A 15,750-nucleotide genomic window follows, 5' to 3' on the forward strand; every position below is an offset into this window, starting at 1 on the left:
TACATGAAGAAAATGATAACATGGTATGTGTGTCTTCTTTATGCGGCCATTTGGAGCCGTAACCACCAAATGATGTTCTGGCCACCAGAATTAATTTATTTATATTTTGATCCACTATGTTGTATACGTCTCCTACAAGGTCCAAGCACTCTAACTCAATACTAACTCAATACTAACTCGATCTGTACAACGGAAGGTAAGAAAGTAGCAGCTGGGAAAAGGTATATACTCAAGATAGTGGTGGACAACAAAACAACAAACCAAACAATTAATATTCAGATGTCTCTAACTTTGTTTTACTAAAAAGAAAAAAGTTGATATGCAATGGTACAAAATTTACTGTTTTTCACTTTTTTACCGTAGTACGGAATGTCAGAAAAAGTCGACCATACGAAAGTGATGCACACCTGACGGACGGCTAAATGCCATTTATCGATCTGAACTACAGATTTGGACTGCCAAAAGTATTTCCGTAGGATACATGATGTAATGAAACCATCCTCAAGTACGGGAATCACCGGGAATATGTTTCCAAATGCAATATATTTTACGCAAATTGAAGATGAGAACATTTTAACGTGTGGTTCTTCATCGGTGAGCATAAAATTTTCGATACTAAATCAAGACTGTATTCTTGTTGTTGTCTTACATTGGATTAGACGACATACGTGTATGATGCGAATCATAAAAAGTAAATTAAATCTAGATGATGGTGCGGATAATGGGATGACTCGATCACCATCCACATCAATTATCCGCTAAAGTGCAAAATTCTGTGTGGCTGCCAGCATTTTGGAACCACACATTACTCAATCACACGTATATCTTTTGTAGGCTTCTAGCCTCATGTCATGCACACTAATTTTTATTTATTATATGCATGGATACCAGCCTACCACAGGGATGACTAAGATTCTCTGAGTTACCAGTATAGAGCAAAAATACTCTTCAACAACATAGAGTTTGCATGGTAATCTCCATGAAACTGGTTTTCTCGGGGCTTTGAAATACGTATGAAGTTGCAGATGAAACCTGAATAAGGCAACCTCGAGAGAGCCACGGACAACAAAAATACAAGGGTTACAAACCAAAGTAAGAAATACTAGTAACAAATGTTGGGAAAATTGACACCCCCAGCGCAGCGGAGATCAGGATCAGAAAGGGCAATTGGTGATTTGAACCAAACGTGCGAGAAATAATAAGAAAGAGACAGAAGATAAAGAAGCACACAACCACAACACAACATATACGTGGTTCACCTTTACAGGCTACATCCACGGTCAACACCGCAAAAAACCTCCATTAAATCAAAGACCATTGCATGTTCTTACCGAACCCAAGACAAGACCAAAGAGTTAACAAGACATACCCGAGAACGCCATCGAAGAAACCATAGAAATCAATTCTCTAACCATTCTTCAAACCAGCCTCAAGTCTTCTCTTCTACACCGTCTTCACATCTGCTAGTAACAGAGGAGAAACATGGAAACACTAGAAACTTGGTTTAGGGAAAAGCCCCAAACCCTAAACATTAGAACATCTCTCTACAAGTTTTTCTCTCACACCGATATTGACCTTCACGGTAGCACACGATCCTCCCAACAAAGAGACCAAAAACCTAAGCACAAGGTTTTACCACTCTTCTAGGTTGGATTATCTCTACACCTCTATTTCTAATCCTTTATATAGAGAATACAAACTTTGCCCTTAAGAAACCTTAAATTTAGGAACAAGGTTTCCTAACTTAGTTCTTAAGCTCCTAAATCTTAGGAATAAGTTTTCTCAAGATAGAGTTTAACCAAACTCCAACTCTTAACAACCGGCCAAATCCCACAATTCTCCACCTCGGGTCATGCTTTCAAGCATGAGACGATCAAACAAAGAATATCCTCCATCTGGTCACACCATCTCTATATAGAAAAAGAATTAATCTGAAGCTCATACCTGAATTTTCATCTTCATAGAACCATCTCTTCGACCAAAACACCGATGATAATGATAAAGGTCTTCAAACCATCTTTTTCACGAAGAACACTTATGAAACTAGCCACGTCTCACAAACACCATGAAATTACTATCAGCGAATCCTTACACAGACTCCACCAATGATCACCAAGAGAACCATCCAGAAGAATCACCATTAGCTCCACCTAACCAGTAAGCTAATAATATATTGAACTCTAATCCAGAAAGGAAGATTAACTCCAATATCATACTCCAGCACATGTCATGATTACCGTGTATCTGAAATAAACCATCAGAAATTTCCACTGTGATTAACAAGCTTAATCCTTTAAGTGATTCCCAAAGCCATCACCAATCTGACATACTTTTACCACCATCACACCCAGCATACTCGCTCTGAATATATATTGTGTGAATTCCCATATTAACGTGGTTCATGCTTCCGAGATAGGGCACATTCTTGAAAATCACGTGCAAGCCATCAAGAATACTTTAACATAGACTTAAGAACATAAATCTATAACATCTCGGGAATAACTTCGAAGCGTTGCTGGACTTGCTTCTACATGAGACCTCACAACCCCATCCTTTCTTCAAACTTTGTAACCCATTGTTTATAGTGTATGATTACTAACACTCTTCAAGAAGTAAATATGTAGTCCACCTCATTCAGTCTTATTCTGCATCCCATACTACATCATAAAACCAAATAAAGAACATAAACTTCTACCAAGTTGAACCTCCAATTTGTAAATCACATCACAAACCCATATTTGTGTAAACACCGGTTGAAACCAAAATCTTCAAAAAAATATTTCTCCACCCGAACAATAAACCATCGTTCAATTTAAGGTTCAATCACACATGCCTCCCTTGGGCTCTGATACCAAATTGTTGGGAAAATTGGCACCCCGAGCGCAGCGGAAATCAGGATCAGAAAGCGCAATTGGTGATTTGAACGAAACGTGCGAGAAATAATAAGAAAGAGACAGAAGATAAAGCACACAACCACAACACATCATATACGTGGTTCACCTTTATAGGCTACATCCACGGACAACACCAGAAAAACTTCCATTAAATCAAAGACCATTACATGCTCTTACGCAACCCAAAACAAGACCAAAGAATTAACAAGACATACCCGAGAACGCCATCGAAGAAACCATAGAAACCAATTCCCTAACCATTCTTCAAACCAGCCTCATGTCTTCTCTTCTACACCGTCTTCACAGTTGCTAGTAACAATGGAGAAACATGGAAATACTAGAAACTTGGTTTAGGGAAAAGCCCCAAACACTAAACACTAGAACACCAAAATCCTCTCTCTACAAGTTTTTCTCTCACACCGATATTTACCTTCATGGTAGCACAAGATCCTCCCAACAAAGAGACCAAAAACCTAAACACAAGATTTTACCACTCTTCTAGGTTGGATTATCTCTACACCTCTATTTATAATCCTTTATATAGAGAACACAAACTTAACCCTTAAGAAACCTTAACTTTAGGAACAAGGTTTCCTAACTTAATTCTTAAGCTCCTAAACTTTAGGAATAAGTTTTCTCAAGATAGAGTTTAACCAAAACTCCAACTCTTAACCACCGGCCAAATCCCACAACAAAGACTGCTGGTTTGTGACGGAGCCATATATGAAAAAGCGAATCAATTAAATCCACTTAGTATAGGCTACTGAAGTCTAGTAGTATCTTTTTTCAATTATCTTTATTTTTATTTTATTTTTGTAAAGTTAAAAAAGAAATACTATTTGGTCCCCATTGTTTAATTTCTTCCTTTAAATCGAAGTATTTGTGCAGAAAATTATAATATGTTTGTACTAAGGTATTTAAGAAGTTGCAGGTGGAAGAGGCAAAGTGGCAAATTCAATAGAGCGGTGGACACTAAGAGTGCAAAACAAACATAACAAAATGCCGAAGAATATATTTATTTTTTTGATCGATAAAAAAGGATTGATTGATCATAAAAAAAGGGTGTAAAAGAATTATACCACCCTAAACAAAGTTAGGGGAGGAGAAAAGAAAAGAAAGAACTAGTGAAATGTGTTAAGTCACTGATTGCAAGAGCCCAAGAGAAAATGTAGTAGATTGCTTTGTTCACCACAACCATCTCATTCGTACTGACATTTGAGAAACCCTGTCATTTCTCTCCTTCCATAAACTCGAAAAAATGGCTACATGTATCAAATCTCAGACTGCAGAGCTAGCTTTAGAATGTTGAATAAGAGACCAAGCATGTAGGACTGCAGGAGCATCCAAAGGAATAGAGAAGAAACAATGCAATTTATCCATAAAAGACTTCTCAAACTTTTCTAGCAAATCTGCAATGGAGAAGAAGGTGAGAAGAATTCTGGCTCACTGCAAAATAAACAATTATCTGGAACTTCAATTCTTCTTCTCAAAAGAAAATATGTTGTAGGCAGCCTTATATGAGCAATAAGCCACTACGTTAAAGAATATATTTCAGTCACTACGTTACAAGCATGAGGAATTGATTGCCACTTGAATTAAGCAGATTATCGCAACTTAAAAATTAGTGTTTTGGCCTTTTTGGGATTGGTGGATCCATTAATTCTGTTTTCATGTTTAATGACTCATGGTATTTTGAAGGTAGAAAATTAGATATCTTTTAAGTTTCTTTGATTCATTCCAAGAAATTCAAGAGATTTAAGTAAAGATCAATTGGTTAAATTGGTTAAACTGGTTAAACTAGCCAGGACGGCTTATTACATGTCCATCCAAAAATATATTGGCCAAGTAAGTAAATTGAGTAAATAAACGGGAAAAAAAAGTTACGAGTTATTCTAGATTTTGGAAGACAAAAGAATTGATCAGTATTCTAGATTTTTGTAAGACAAAGAATTGAGCCATATTATTAGTAGGGGAAAATGGATTTGAGGAGGGAAAAAAACTAGCCTAAATGTATTTTTTTCTTTTTATCGATCAAAAGGCAATATTAAAAAGCACACAAGTCGTGCGCGAACGAATACAACCCAAAGAGAGTCAAGCAACCCTAACCAAAGCGAAAGCACAAAGAAAATCTAAGCCAAAAGGTTCCAGGGATAATCAAAAAGCTCAAAAGGCCTTTGACATACCCCTAGCCTAAATGTAGTCAACATTTGTCAAAGTCGAGCAAATAAAAAGACATAAATACATTGAACCAGATATCCGGTACCGACACTGGATTAGAATACCACATTGTGCCATTGGCGGATATCTGGATTTCAATCCATTTATCTCGTTAAAGTGCTTGAAAAGTAGCAACAGAGGTTTCGAATTTTGGTTAAGCAAGTGGTTTCATTTAAAACTCTCAACAAAACCTTCACGAGGATCTTCATTTTTCGCTAACTTAAATGGTGTGTTTCCTGTGTAAACTTTTACATCGTCATCATACCAATAAACCAAAAAATTGGAAAAAATAACTTTCAGTTTCGCTTTTTTCCATGATGATCACAGATATTTGTTAGTTGGTTGGTCATGTTTTTACATTTGAACACACGTAAACTGCTTCCTTTTGGCTTGAATACTCTATAAACAACACTTGCATAAAACCCAGACGTATCCACCTGCACTTATTGAGTTACCGACAAAAAACCCCGGCATTTTTGAGAAAGTCATGATATCAATGACCAAAAAAGGCAGAGACCTAATGAAGATAATCACTCCTTCAATTGGTATGAAATTTTTTGTTTGTTTTCGCTTTTTGGTGGAGCCATTCAACCAAAATCAGGAGGAGCCATAAATTTATCCGTAGAATTTGGTAGATTTGTTTCTCTCCTGAGGTTACATCTTGAGGAAAGGGTAATGACTAATTAGCAATGCTTTTCATATCTTATTCTGAAGTTAAATTTCGCATTATCTTGGGCCATGTAGAACACATATCTAAATAGCTCAGACAGGTAGCAAACAAGACCCTAATCCACCTAAATAATCATGAGCTAAATATATACACACACGAAACATACCATTTTCAGCGCCCAGAGAACTACGGGGCTAACACTCAAACTATCAACATTTTATTAATAGCTGCAAACAATTACAAAACACATTCATCTCTGGTTTATCTCTAAGTATTTGCTTTATCCTACACAGATTGTATACGTATAAGTAGGTCATTTCCTTCTTTGCTCTAAAATGTGTCCAGTCCTGTAATTCTCTTTCTATCTTTCATTCTAATATAGAAAACTTAGTTTAAATTAGTTTCCTGAGCCAAAAAAAAAAATAAATCTTCTCGTGGGTACGTACTACTCATCCAAGAAAATATAACGATCCGGAAACCAAAACATGGAAATTTGATTTGCAACTAACATACACATGGATTTAGTGAACTTACTGTGACAGTGTCACAGTAGTAAATCAACAATGACGGTGGATGTAAACAAACAAACACGTTGGCTTTTAGCCTACAATATCGATATCACTAGCTAAGAACTAACTTTTAATGGGCACTGCAAGAACTTTGGGAAACGACTCGTGATTTGAAACCGGAATCGTCTGAAACTTGCAATCGCCCGCCAACAGTGTTACCCCGGCTGCGTTAATGTTAGTATCTTCAAAGTTTATTGTGTTAATGAGTTGAAGTAAAATTTGTTCTTGTTCTTTACCATCGGTCCATTCGTGAATTTCTGCCTTGATTAGTGAGGGTCACTGGAAATTAGTTCCCAGAGTGGGTAGTCTTTTCTTGGCATAAGACGGTCGGATGGCTCGAGCTTCAAACTTGGGCAGTAATCACCCTTTCCATCTCCAAGATAGATAATTCTCTTCTTGCCATCTGCGTAAGCTTCTGCTTTGATCCGGTCAAATATTATACCCTGTATTAACATAAACATTTCAATTAGCCAACTAATATTCTTCTAATAAAGTATTAGCTGAGAAGCATGTGACTAGATTTCTTGTCCATTGCATGTTCCTCAATGTAAGGATCAAGTTCAACTAATTGAGTCATCTTGATGATTCAAAAACACGGCTTCGACGTGTTTAAGGATTAAAAAAAGCTGAATTATGAGATTAATTTACCTTGCACATGTTGGGAGGGCAGATGGGACAACCATGACAAGCAGTAGTGCAACCATGAGGAGCAGTGGTGAAATCATGGTATGGAAGATTCTTAATCTTCCTTGGTCATCGACGAAACCCGGGTTCGTGTTGATTTCTGAGAAGTAACCTGACAACCCATGATGTTCTAGTATTGTTTCAATGAAGAACAGATTTGCGTCACTCAAAATTTTCAATTCACACCTGGAATAAAAAACAAAAACAAAATGAGACCCGTTTGATAATTACATGTAAAATACTTGGAAAATTTTATTGGAAATCAAGAAATTACCCAAGAGCATGAGCTGATTTAATGGCTGAAATGATATTAGCATCCAATGGAGCGCGTCTCAAAACATTGGCAATGTCTTCAATTGTCTTCCCATTAGAGTGAAGCTCTAACATCATCTTATCCTGAAACATAAATCACAAATGAAATTAAAACTCCAGATTCTGAAATCTAACATTTTTTTGATTCATAAATCAACAATGGGGCATCAAAATGATCTCCGAAAACATATTTCAGTCAAAAATGCGAAAACAGAGGAAACATACCATGAGAGTATTCCAGGGCATGGTAGGCAAGAGTTCATCAAACAATTGAGTGAAACCCAATTCATCAATGACATAATTATCACTATCGTGATCGATAATCGTCTTGTCGAAGTCGAATAAAATCACAATTCCTGCCATTTTATACGTCGAGAATATGAAATTTGAGGTGTGTTTTTGTGTTTTCTGTAAAATAAAAGAAGAAGCAGATTTGTTTTTGTGTAGAAAACTTGATGAAGCTGAATGATCTATTTATAATGGGGATCTCGTTCTAATATTGTGAGCGTAAGAAGAAGAAAAGAATAAAAAACCGGATTAAGATGCCAATGGAATATTACTTCACCGCATTCTGAAAAGAGCCATCAAAATTTGACACCATAAATATTTCTCCTGTGAGGAAGGTGCCACCATTAAAGGCTTCTACCTAAGATTTCACTATCTTGTACAACCAGTAGAATTTTAATATACCGCCACAATTCTTCTCAGCCGTTTGATTTAAGGGTATTTTGATTGTGCTCGTTGATTTTAATGGTTAGTTGTATGATAGTTGTGAGTTGCGTATAGAATCGGTACGAGATAAGGTGATTGGATGGCATATTTGAATATTCGGGTGAGAATTTGCTTTTTACTTACTGGCTGAAATTGGAATATTCCAATCTTCGGTGCCATGCGCATTCTTCTTATTCTTCAATGGTTTTTTTAATTTTTTTAACCTCTTTTCCAGGAAACTCCATTTTTGCCTAATTTTGGGTTCTAAGAACAATTTTTAACTTTTGGTATGGGCCGTTGGTGTGCTAGGCTAGGCTGCTAGGGTATCATTGTTGGTCGGATTAAGATATATGGTCACGTTATCACGTGTTAATGGTGTTATATAGTATAAAAAACAGACATTTTATTAGCCAGCCACATGGTTGTACAGTCGTATAGTTGTCAATTGTGGCGGAAACCAAGATTTATAAGTCCCTAAGTATAATTTTTTCTTTTTCGAGGAGAAAGGTTAAGATGTATTAAAAAGAAAATGTAAAAAGGCAAAATGCCCCCATTTTGATGTCAATTTGACATTTTACATTCTATCAATCACTACTTTCCAATGTGTCATCAGGTCTCTAAAAGTATACAATTTAAACCTTTTTTGTTTCCCACCCCAGATAAAAATCAGTAACTTGACTTCATTGATGATCTCTGAGAGCAACTGCAATGGACGAGTAAACCTATAATTATGATCCAGGGACGAGACGCAACGGGATGGAGTAAAGACTAAAATCTGGACCAAAACCAAATTCCAGACCATATTTGGTCTGGGACCAAGACCAAAACTATATATAGTGGAGCGGAGGTATAATCACCGTTTGGCATCGGGCGTATATATAATCTACGCCTGTTGTGAAACGTAAGTAAAGTCTCCGCCCCACAAAGAGGCGTGTATATAAGTTACGCCCGGTTCAGGCGTTGATAAAATGTTCGCCCGTTGGGACGTTGATAAAGTTTACGCCCCACGTCAGGTGTTAATAAAATGAACGCCCCCATTCAGACGAAGATTATACAAACGCCCCAGCCCGGCGTTGATATTCTTAACACCCTACGCCAGACGTTGATAAAGTGTACGCCCCACGCCAGGCGTTGATAAAGTGTACGCCCCATTCAGGCGTTGATATAGTTAACGCCTCACGCCAGGCGTTTATATAGTTAACGCCCCAGACAGGCGGTGATATAATTAACGCCCCATGCCACGCGGTGATATGATTAACGCCCCATCCCGGCGTTGATATAGTTAACGCCCCAAGCTTGAGTTTAAAAAAAAAAAAATACTTAGACAAAATTGATTTTGAAATTTTTTTATACCGTTGGTAATTCGACCGTTGAAGAAAATGGAACGTTGAAGAAAATGGAACGTTGGAAAGTTTGGAAGACATTTCGGTTTTTTCGGAAGAAACACCTATATATACACATGAGATCCTGTGACATTTTCCCACGACCAATACTTCAAACTATCCACACCAATAAGAAGAAATATTGTTTCTGCTTTCAAATCAGTTGGAAAATTTTCACGGATTCGCTTACAATGGCACCAAGAGTAGCACGAGGTCCAAATTTTACGACAATCGAAGATGTAACAATGTGTAAAATTCATTTATCTATATCTCAAGATTCTAGTGTTGGAGCTGATCAATCAGAGGCGACGTTGTGGACTCGTATCAAGGATTATATTGAACTTCATTTACCTAATAATCCAGAGCGGTCTTGGAGTTCTTGGAAAAAACGATATCAGGGAATAAGTAAAGATGTGGCGTTATTTTCGGCAAAAGAGGCAGAAGTTGAAGGTGAATATCATACTGGATGGGGTCCTGAAAAGAAGGTAAGCATTCTTGATTTTTCCAACCATTGTTTTCTAATATTTAATAAGCGCCCATGTACTTAAGTGTTTTTAAAAACATTAACAGCTTGAAGAAGTTAACAAGAGGTTCAAGGAATGCAACGATGGGAAAAAATTTAAGCACGAAGAGTGCTACCAAGTTGTGTTAGAAAATATAAAATATAATCGACGATCGACTTTTGTATTCGATACGACGCATGATTTGGACACTTATGAGAATAACGAGGAAGATGATGAAGGACCGCAAACAACAACTCAAGGAGAGACCGGTAACGACACAGATGGGGGAGACATAGAGAACACATATCTTCGTAAGATGGGGAAAAAGCAGCAAAAAGATTGAAGAAAACAGGGAGAGAGAAATCCAGTCACCAAGAGGAATTTATGGGGATAATTATTAAAGAACAACAAAATTTCAATACTCATTACCAAGCACAATCAAGATTCAAGATGGAACAAAGAGCAACAGAGTTTGCAGCAAAACAAGCTGAACATGCTGCAAAAATAGCCAAGCAAGCTGAAGACGAAGAATTTCGCATCATTATGATGGATCTTGAAAAAATGGAACCTGTACAACAAGAGTACTTCCGACTTCGCAGGGCGGACATAGTTCGGAATAAAAGAAACCAATCTTAACACAAAGGAGGAATAGTTCAAACCTTAATTATTTCTCCTATTTAGTGATTAGTAGTATTATTATGTTTTAAATTTCTTAGTATCTGAACAATTAGCATTATTATTATGTAATTTTTGGATTTTAAATTTACTTCCGTTGATTTGAATTAAATTTCTACTTTTTTGAAACATACGACCTTAATTAAAACTTGAGGATGTTTACATACAAAGAGATAATAGAAAGGAAATGACAAACGACAATTTTTAATTCCCATATTCTGCCCATATATATTCGATCAAGTCATCACGCAAGCGAATATGTGCATCTTTGTTACGCATTGCACATCGGCGTTGCTGAGCTCTAATTTGGGAAAACTCGTCACTATTGCCTCTTAATATATTAACCGGTGCTGCGTTGCTACGTTGTTCATAAACATGTGGCCAGTCACCGGGTAGACGCTCATCCTCGACTATCATATTATGTAAGATAATACAAGTTTTCATGATATAGGCAAGCACATCTGGATTCCACATTCTTGCAGGTTGTTTGATGATTCCAAATTGTTGTTGAAGTACACCAAATCCCCGTTCAACATCTTTTCTTGCACCCTCTTGCATCGATGAAAATATTTCCTTTTTCCTACCCACCGGATGTTTAATGGCCGTAATAATAGTAGGAATCTCTGGGTATATTCCATCACCTAGATAATACGGCATATCATATGAATGTCCGTTCACCTCATAGCTCACCGGCGGTGCTTTTCCTGTTACAAGACTTCGAAAAACATATGAACGGTTCATAACATTAATATCGTTGTTAGAACCGGGCATACCAAAAAAAGCATGCCAAAACCATAGGTCATACGACACCACTGCCTCCAACACGATACTTTCGCTCCCTTTATACGCGGTGTAAGCCCCAGATTCTGCCGACGGACATTTATCCCATTTCCAATGCATGCAATCTAGACTACCCAGCATCCCAGGAAATCCCCGGTCTTTGTTTTGCTTGAGCAACAGTTCAATATCACCAGCCGTTGGTTCACGCAAATATTCTTTCCCATACAAATTCACAATCGTCTTACAGAACCTACGAGTAGCTTCCAACACAGTTGTTTCTCCTATGCGTAAGTACTCGTCTATTGCATCTGCCGCACATCCGTAAGCTAACATTCGTACTGCTGCTGTTACTTTTTGATGAGGGTTTAATCCTAAAACTCCACAAGCATCGGGCTTTTGAACAAAATATCTGTTTGCATTGGTAACACCTTCCACTATCCGGTTAAACAATTGTCGACGCATTCTAAATCTTCTGCGAAAAACATTGGGTGGTTGGTTTGGGTACGGAGAGAAATAGTCGTTCCATAGAAGTTCAGCCCCTGACTCACGATCTCTTGGTATTCTGATACGAGTTTGAGGCCATTTTGAATTTGTAACAAGGACTCCCAAACTAACGGCCATGTTATTTTGCATAATTGCTATTGCATCATCATCCGAGGAATAAAAACTACTATTAGAAGAAGAAGATGAAGAAGAAACAGAAGAGCAATAATGAGCGGTTTTCTCATATTGTTCCATTGCTATATGAAGCAGAAGAGATGTATTGTTATTCATATTGAGTGAAACCAGTCTTTAATTTATAACCCATTTTCAAGCAAAAAAAACCAAAAAAATAGATATTTTTTTGGGTTCACGCAAATGTGTTTTCCAAAAAAGATAAAGTTTTGTCAGTGACCTGATATGACAATACTATATGATTAGACTATACTATATGATATGACTATACTAATAAGATAAGAAAAGATAACTCCAAAGACAGTTCATCTAAATAGTCATAACAAATTAACCCTTCATATTATCATTATCCGAAGTGGACGATCTTGGTGCCACAAAAGGCATGTGCGTTCTCGGATTGGTATTGACTGAGGACATTGTTGAAGCTGATCCCTGATTCATACCACTCCAAACTTGTGATGGCAGGGTTTGGGAAAAGGAACCGTATCCAAGCTGAGGTTGGACAGTGTGCGGCATACGGAAAAGAGATAGTTGTTGCTGCAAATCAACGTTCGCATTATTTAGCCTTTGTATTTCTGCTTCTTTCGACATGATAACGTCCATCCTCTCCTTCGTTTGTTTTAATGTAAATTCGCGAAATTGTTGATTAAAATCAGCATTTTCTTGAAATAATGTGTAAGCTTCATGCTGTGAAGAAAAAATAAAATATATAAGTACAAATATACCAACAAAAATCGAACGTACAATAAAAAGTCGAAAGTACACTTACGTGGGATAATAGATGTGGAGGAGGGATATGTACATGTTCAACAGGTTGTTCAATTGGGACCGTATACAAGTCACCGACATACCCATATGTTTGGGCTTCCCAAATAGGATGAGTCACGTAATCTTTGGAGTTGGTTACCATTGTCCAGTATTGTAAATATATATCATAATCTTTAACAACTTGCACTATCTCTGTTGCATCGACCAAACCTTCTTTTTTTAGGCGTTCGGCTTGAATATTGCCAATATCCCCTATAACTGTGTGTAGTCTTATAGGAACAGCGAAAGTACAATGGTTTTGCCGCCAACACCTTTCACCAAGATACATGTTGTGCTGTACAGTTAGAAAGGGAATAAGAATTTAGTAAGTATGTTATATAGGAAAAAAGTATGTTATATAATAAAATTTACAAATTAACTCACAATGCCCATGTAAGAAAATATATATCTCGAGTCTGATAGCCGCGTAGCCGTGCATCCCATATCAGATGCAAGAACTTCTCTGTATGATTCCCATGGGCGCCATGTCACTTGTTCAGCAGTAAGCTTACTTAGTAAATCCCTACAACGGAAAATATCATTTGTATTCTTCGGTACATTCCATTTAGAAGATACGGGCCATTTTTGTTCTGTACTCGCCTCTGGGATTTCTGGTCGACATATGCCCAGGTATTCATACCCCCAAAACTACTCCATCAAAATAATTAGCCAATTTAATAACTTAGCAAAAAAATAAACAATGAGAGGAAAAATAACTAGATTGAAAGAATACCTCTAATACTTGGAATGGACCACATAGTGCCTTCTGTCTCCTCCCAGATAAACGGAGTGCCGCATACAATTTCGAAAACGCAGCACCACCCCAGTCATACGTGGATACTACATCAAGATTTTCAAAAGCAGCTAACCATCCAGCATCAATATAAGTCTTTGCATTAGAAAAGAAAAAATGTCCCAAAACATACATGAAAAAGGCAATTGCTACTCTATGAGCCAGGGTGCTATCATTTTCAGCCGCAACCAACTTGTCTTCGATGAAATATGACCTTAAATATTTAATTGTAATTGAATTTGAAACCCACGACGGTGCTTTTGGACAGAGCGTGACATCTTGGATATCCGGAAAGATATGCTCACGAACATGTTCAAATTGGTACTTCCCCGAATCATAAGGAACATCAGGCCCATCACCGATACTCAGTCCAGTCAACATGAGCCAATCTAGGGGGGTGAATCCCATCTCACCAAATGGGAAGTGAAAAGTGTTTGTTGTATCCCAAAACCGCTCAGCAATATAATCAACCATTGAATGGTTGGTTTCGCTACATTGTATGTCCAGTAAATTTTGCCATCCCGCTTTTTCAATAATATATTTAGCTCTAGGACAGTGTTGTGAAATAGTTTGATAGTGATGAATTACCGATGCCAAAGATCCACGATGTTGATACTTCAATTTGTGCTCCCCTGTAAATGTGATGTCCGTAGTAGCGTGCGGTTTATCATCTTGCAGTATAGGAAACCTCCCTAACCGGGGAATATCAACCTCCTTAATTGTACCAGTAGCGATTAAGTTATAATCCTCTTCGGCTACAGATTTTTGTTTCTTGTTCGTCTTCACGCGACCATTGAAACGCGCTGTGAATTTGTTCAACATCTGTGCACACACAATATAGATGCAGTTACATTATTAAAAGACCAACCCTCATTAACGAATATTTTTATTAGTCCATCACCATTTATATTCCAAATACTATAAATCCTTAACACAAACCATATCAATTCCAAATTCTATAATTCCAGAAACACAAATTAAATCGTCACCGATGCATTTCCAAAATCATTACAAGATTCCACAACCCAATTTAATCACTTCAAGATTCCATAAAAATCACTAAAAAATCAATTCCATACTCACGCAATTAGCTCTTCTACATATGTAACTCCCAAAATTTACATAACTACAATTTACATAACTAAAATTAATCACCTCAAAATTCAAAAAAAACAATACAAATTCAATTATTGGTAACCATATTCACATACAACATGCAGAAAACCAATAATTAATCCAATAATTTACATAACTACAATAATTTACAATAATTTAAAATTAATCCAATAATTTACATAACTACAATTATTGATAACCATATTCACTAAAATTAATTACCAACAGACAACATGAAGAAAAACAATAAAAGGAAGCTCTCAATTGAAATAGGTTGATTGAAACAGTTGAAGGGTGAGAACTATTTCCCACATAATCTACATAACCACGGATTTTTACAATACCCAAAAATAATAAATCAAATTTTTACAATACCACTGTGGAAGCTCTAATAAATTTTAGTGAATAGATTATAAATCAAATAAAAATTTACAATACCCACAAATCAAATTTTTACAATACCCACAAATAAATTTTTACAACCACTGTGGAAGCTCTAATAAATATTAATCTCTATAAAAACATAAAACACACATACCCAATTTTTTCACATACATATTAATCTCGAGTAAAAACAGAAAACACACATACCCACAAATATAATCTCAAATGGGAAGCTTAACGAGGGGAAAAAAAAATCAACCAAATTTACAAATCATCAAACTATGGTTTTTTTCACATACATAGTATCTCTATAAAACAAAACACACATACCCAATTAAAAACCAATTTCAATCTTTTGTTCGTTAAAACAAAATTTTAGATAAAATAATTTTAACAAATAAAACCCTAAATAAATTATACAAACAATATGGATAAAACAAAAGAGATTAAGAAAAAAAACATACCTCTTTTGTAACCCGGGTTCATCAAGTATCTTGGTTTTTTCTTTTCTTTTACTGCTCTTCACTGTGATGTTTTTGTTAAGAAGCTGTGTTGTGTTTGTGGGCGGTAGAAACAAA

General features: G+C 36.5%; 1 pseudogene; it reads right to left on the reverse strand.

Annotated features, from left to right (window-relative positions):
• Positions 1-6,245: 6,245 nt before the first annotated feature.
• Positions 6,246-7,984, reverse strand: LOC113294973 (annotated as a pseudogene).
• Positions 7,985-15,750: the final 7,766 nt, after the last annotated feature.

Source organism: Papaver somniferum, chromosome 7 (genome assembly GCF_003573695.1).
Source record: "Papaver somniferum cultivar HN1 chromosome 7, ASM357369v1, whole genome shotgun sequence".
Taxonomy (NCBI): Eukaryota; Viridiplantae; Streptophyta; class Magnoliopsida; order Ranunculales; family Papaveraceae; genus Papaver; species Papaver somniferum.